The sequence below is a fragment of the Daktulosphaira vitifoliae genome, unplaced genomic scaffold, assembly GCF_025091365.1.
Source record: "Daktulosphaira vitifoliae isolate Bord-2020 unplaced genomic scaffold, ASM2509136v1 Scaffold_5, whole genome shotgun sequence".
In the NCBI taxonomy this organism is placed as follows: domain Eukaryota; kingdom Metazoa; phylum Arthropoda; class Insecta; order Hemiptera; family Phylloxeridae; genus Daktulosphaira; species Daktulosphaira vitifoliae.
Genome location: NW_026099576.1, coordinates 16,114,326 through 16,121,059, shown reverse-complemented (window position 1 = coordinate 16,121,059; position 6,734 = coordinate 16,114,326).

Genomic DNA, 6,734 nt, shown 5'->3' with positions numbered 1-6,734 from the left:
TCTTAATCAGGATATTAATAAGGAACTAGCAGTTTATGAAGCTTTTGGAATAATCCACCAATTTTTTAAAATTAAACACTATCTAAAGATTTGCATCGAAGCGTTTTTTTTTAATAGTGATTTTAATCACTGTCAGATATCATTATACTTGATCCAACTATGCCACGTCACCACTGTGCCGCGACCCCCCTGTGCTGGGTTTTTTTTTTATTAATTAGTAATAATATCAAAAAATATTAAAATTAAACGCTATCTACAAGTCTGCATCAAAGCGTTTCCTTAAGATAGTGATTTTAATCTATACTTGTTCCGAATATGCCACATCTCTCTGAACCACGACCCCACTGTGCTACCATTTTTTAGTGAAGAGTGTTATATAATTTAGCACTTTTTCACATTTATGTTTTTGTAAAGATATCATTTGCTATTGTTAGCATTAGCGTCTAATAACGTCNCAAATTTCATAAAATTCGGTTCAGTAGTTTCGGCGTCCATCGCGGACAAAAATCTGACATTAGATTTTATATATATAAGATTATGTATATTTTTATTTTATCTATTATAATTAAAACATAATTTCAAAATTGAAATTTTAAATTGATTGAATGTTTGGGTTTGGTGGGTTTGTAAACTCTCTTAAGCGGCATTAAATTTAATAAAATAGCAATTTTCAGATTTTCACCTTTTATTACACTGCAAGAACAAACCAAACTTTTATGCCTGTTGCGCCATGACACTCCTAAATTAACGGTTGGCGTCAATAGCTTATAAGGATCATGTGGACCGATAATACTTAACCTAAAATAAAGTACATAACCTTTAAATAATTAATTTATATATTTAAAACGCAATTGTCGCCTTATGAGCTAAGGGATATAACAAATACTCTCTCTGGTGTTTGGATACTCCTTGATGTTTAGCTGAGCTGCCTCTTTATGGATCACATGAGCTGTACATTGACTTGGTTATCTGAGCTGATATTCTCTATTTCATTGAATCCTCTGCATAGGACAGCAGTGCATTAAAACTGTAGANTTTAAATTGTTTTATACATAAATAGCTGACCCGGCCACGTTTGGGTGTGGCTTGATTAATATAATATATTATTATATAATATTATATTAATATATTATTTTCAAATATGTAGCATAACCATGCAAATACTTATAAAATTTTTGAATCTGAGTTATCGGAGATAATCATTGAACACAATTTTTCAATGATGAACGACCAAAAAAATGTTTGTTGATATTATTGTTTATTTAACTGAAACTCGAACATTTTTAAAAAATGAATTAGTATTAAAGGTTGTTTTTTTTTTCCAAACAGTTATATAGATAATAATATTTAATTGAGTACTATTTGGTGTACAATATTTTTAGTTAATTTGTTTTTAGTTAATATAAACAAATTTGACGGTTTACCAACCCGTGAACATGCAACATAAAGTTGACCGTGGGAGAAGCATGGATTTTCTAAATCTAAACCGCAAACGGACATTGTCTGGCCTTGAGACTTGTTAATGGTTATTGCGTATGCTAATCGAACAGGAAATTGAAGCCTTTTGAATGGTAATGTGGTATCTGACGGAATCATTGGGATACGTGGCAATAGAACAATTTCCCCTTTAAATCTTCCTGTTAAAATGGTTGCTTCAATAATATTTCCGGTAATTTTTTTGATGACCAAACGTGTACCATTGCATAGTCTGGGTGGATTCAAATTACGTAATAAAATAATCGGTGATCCAATTTTTAACTGTAGATTGTGTGGTGGCATTCCTGGTATATCCAGAGAGTTTAAAAATTCTGTTGGGTATTGTACAGCTTCGTCTTCATCAACAACACTATCGATCGACTTAAACGATACCATATCACCCGGTATCAACTGCTGTATGTGGAAGTTAATTTCATCGACATCGACATTTCTTGCGGCTAAGATTGCACGCTCACTAAGCCAATCGTGGTTTGTGTAATTATTCAGTATAGCCGGGAAAACCTTTTCGATCAATTCTGATTTTGTCTCGACAAATGTGCAGAAGTTATCTGGCAATTTAATGCATTGTGTATTTGGATGCAATGTTATTCTACCATTGCCAATGTCCAGCAATTGCTCAGAAAATATTTGTGCTGATGAGTCGTTTTGCAATTGCACACGCATGTTAATGGTCAATCGAACTGTTTCGACATTTTGCCATAAAAATGACTGTTTTAAACACGCATTAATTTCATCGGCAAAAGTAGAGCGTGGAATAACTGGCAATGTCTGTCGGAAATCACCAGACAATAGTAAAACAGCACCACCGAATAGTTTGTCATTGCCATTAAAATCTTGTAAAGTTCTATGCAATGCTTCCAATGCATGTTTGTGGGCCATTGTACATTCATCCCAAATAATTATCGAACTGTTTCGCATTACTGTAGCCATTCCGCTTATTTTTTTTATGTTACATATTGCATATGGTTTATTATGAATGTCTAATGGCAGCTTGAGTGCTGAATGTGCCGTTCGCCCACCATCTAACAGAGTGGCCGCAATGCCCGACGTTGCAATTGCTAGAGCAATTTTTCCTTGCGATCGTATCTTTGCTAAGATAATAGATATTAAAAATGTCTTACCAGTTCCACCTGGTGCATCTAAGAAAAAGAAGCCACCTTGTTTAGCATCAACAGCCATCATAATTTGAGTATAAATATTTTTTTGTTGAGCTGTCATTAGAGGTTCATTATTTGTAACAAATGCAGCTAATTCAACGTTATTATATTGTTTTTCTCGCAGAACATCAGTGTTAACCAAGTCGATGGCCGGGCGATTAGGCGACGGCAAACCATAATGAGCAAGTGGTAAATTAGAAATTAGAATACATGAATCCTCAATCAACATTAATGCTTCGTTATACATTTCTGGCGTGTAATCTAGATCTTGATTTTGAGTTGTCTGTCTTATTCGGTGCAGAATATCTTCAGTCATATAGTTTTTGTATTTTTCCCATAAAGTCGATGATCGTGTTGGATAACATGTTGTCAAAATAATTACAAACAGTTGACGAATGGTATTTGGCGTGGATACTAACGCTGCGTCAGCAAGCGTGAGATCCCAATGATTGTCGTCTTCCAGCAATTTCAATACGCGACATGTATCTTGATATGAATTAAACACTCGACCGTTAACGGTGCGCAAAAATTCAAAAGATGTGGGTCCTGGAACATTGATTAACAACAAACGTAAAAAGAAACATTCACGTTGTTTTGGATGTACTGTGTAAAGTCGTCCTAATGTCTTGGCTTTTAATACACCGGGGATTGTTGGATGTGGTTCACCTTGCTTACGTGGCTCCCATTTTTTGCCTGATGTGTTCCATGTAAAATAACGTGGAACTTCTGTATACAATAGTGTGCGTGCGAACTGGCCAAAAACATCGGTTTTTTGACACAATGTGAAAAATTCAGTAAGTGTTGTTTTCGGTGGCTGAAGTGCTCGTTGGAAAATATTTTCTTTAGTGAAATATACACGTTGTCCGTTTTCAAGATGTACAGCAAGATGCTGCACAGCTGGCTCTTTATCGTGTACAGGAAAACTAAATATGCGCCAGATAGCTTCATTACTACTGATATATCTACCCATTTGGTACTGTGTTATTTCATCATTTTTATTTACATTTTGAACTTCGAATACTGCCAAATCATTGCCTTTGTTAACGTATTTGCAAATGTATTTTATAGACTTCACAGAACTACAAAACTCAACATTTATATGAGCTTTGTATGTTTTTGAAAGTAGTGGTGAGTATGGTACCACCCATTGATTATCGATTTCAACTTCGATAGCATTTGACATTCGCATCGTGAATGTGTGGCCACCATTCTCAGCGTTTCTACGTCGATACAATGGATAACCGTCAATATCTGTAATAGTATCATTAATACATTGTTTTGGGAATTTTTTTTTACATTTTCCATCCTCCATGCATGGAGATATCATGTTGAAAACACCACAGGGTCCGTGAATCATGTGACTGGTAACAATATGAAATAATTCCTGATCGATTGATGGATCTGGAATTTCGGCAGAAATTATTTGATCAATTTCTTCTGGATGGATTTTATCTTCAAGCCAAATCAGGATATGTGCATGGGGCAAACCGCGCTTTTGCCATTCGACTGAATACATCCAGCAACGTACTTCACCAAAAACCGAATATTTCACAATGAAATTCATCAATGATTTTAATTTTTGTTTGAACACGCGCGCAGTAATATCATGACGATGTGTCGATTGTTGGCCTGGTAATAGCAGATTTTTTATTTCTTCCCATTTCGGATTACATGTAAATGTAATAAATAAATCTGGACGGCCGTAATGACGTACATAAGTCATTGCATCTTGTGTATATTCCTGCATGTGCCGTGGACTACCAATAAAACTCGAGGGTAAAATAAATGCATTACCTATATCGTTTATATTTATTTGTTCATCGACATGTCCATTAATAGCATCTCGTAAGTGGATGTATTCTTCTGATCTTAATTTAGCCTGATTGAATCGAATATATCGCAAACGTTCACTTTCAATCTTTGCGTACATATCGACAACATATTGGTGGAATAGCTGGCGATATCGAAGAATATAATTATCCTGATTACGTCTTATCATCAATCGATGGGCATAGTAGTTCATTGAACTAACTTTTTTGTTTGTTTCACGACCTAAAAATTCATAATAAATTAAGCATTAATAATTAAAAATTAAAAAAAAAGTGTGAACATTTTTAATTGATTTTAAGTAAATTTATATGGAATTAATTGAAAAAAAAAATTTAAAAATACAAAATTAATTTTTCTAATAAATATATTTTAGTGAAATTAATTTAATGAAAAATAAAAATGTGAAAAATTAGAAATGAATTTCAATTTTATATAAAAAAAATTAATATAATCAAAAATTGAAATATTAATACCATAAAATAAAAATAAAAAATAGGCAAAAAATATTTAATTTGATATTTTACCAGTAGTTGAATTACGCTGTTTAATATTAATGTGATATTCATCCTGTCCTGCCCAAAATATCAGCGGATATTGTAGTGCATCGTAGGAACGGTGAGTGTCTGAAATTATGCTTATGGTGTTGTCTCGACGTGTAATTTTGATGGCTCGGCTGTCAGCTGGATCACCGGCCATAATAACTGCTACTTCGTCTACGGTGGGCGCGTTGAACCTTCCAGCATGCTCTCCTGATGGTACTCTATCAGCCTTAATAACAATTTGATAGTTGTCGTTTAATAATTGTGGCGATACACGTTTGAACAACTGAATAAGTTGGTTTCGATTTTCTAAAAAAATTTCCAATGATTCCACAATTGCTCTCTCATCTGCTCGTTCAATAAAATTATGAACACAGCGGGTTGATACGCGTTCTTCACAATTTCCCATAAAATAGATTTGCAGAAACTTCGGTTCAGTATCAGGCATCGGCATCAATGACCCAATTTGATGATAAACCTGACCTTGTATCTTAAATGTAGATTCGAAGTAATTACCATCGGATGTGAGATCACAAATTTTTGTTGCCCTAAAAGACGTCATTTGGAAGCAAGAATTAAACTTACGAATCTTGCTCAAAAATAATTTTGAATCATCAGATTGGCCAGCAAGAAGTGATTGTAAAGGTTCCAGCGGAGATGGAAGCGGCTCCAGTACAACTTTTCCTGATGCGCAACACAGTCCAGGTGTTTCATTGGGGAATTTCAACGCCTGACAATATTGGCATACTTTGTTCATTTCACCGATGGAAATTAAAGAATGCGCAGAGTAATTAATATCCGGTGCATATTCAAAGGCAAGACGAACAAATGATCCAAGTTGTAATTCGCGACTGGTTCGCTGTCTTTCATGTTCTTCATGTTGCTGTGCTGACCGAAAACTTCTTTTTGCACGTTTGCGCCGTGCCTCTCTACTACTCGCGGAAAGGTTCGATTTTTTCGGTGGCATTTTACTACAAAAATATTAAATAAATAAATTTCGAACCGGTTACGATGAAAAAATAACATAAAATTATTATAATAATACTTATAATACTACTATTATAAGTATTATTTGAACTATGATAATTTTTTTTTAAAATAAATATAAATATGTTCAATTAATAATTAAATACATACAAAAGATAAAAAGAAATAAAGTCGAACTTACTTAATCAATATCCAAATCAATTTGCGCGATGTTATTCAGTAATATATACGCAAAATTTACAAAAAAATTAACGTGTCTTAGCAGAGATCACAAATTATTACAAACACAAAATATATATCGTTATAATTATGTTGCGCCGTTTTATAGTGTGTAGTGGGTCTAGAATATTCTTTTTATGGCCGATCGAGAATATTCGTGCATATATGTATTTTGGTTGCCTATCCGTCGCGAAGATTCTTGATCGTTCTATTGTCATTACAATTACAATTATTGAAAGAAAATACACGTGGACAGGCGCTATCTATTGGACACTTACATAACTTTAATACCGTTTCATAACGCCATCTATGAGAAAATAATTATTTATATTTATTTATTTTATATTATAAAAAATAAATAAGGCCATCAATCAAAATAAAAACTATCCTATGTTCTAAGTTAGACCTAATCGCACATTTATGCCAAATTTCATAAAATTCGGTTCAGTAGTTTCGGCGTCCATCGCGGACAAAAATCTGACATTAGATTTTATATATATAAGAT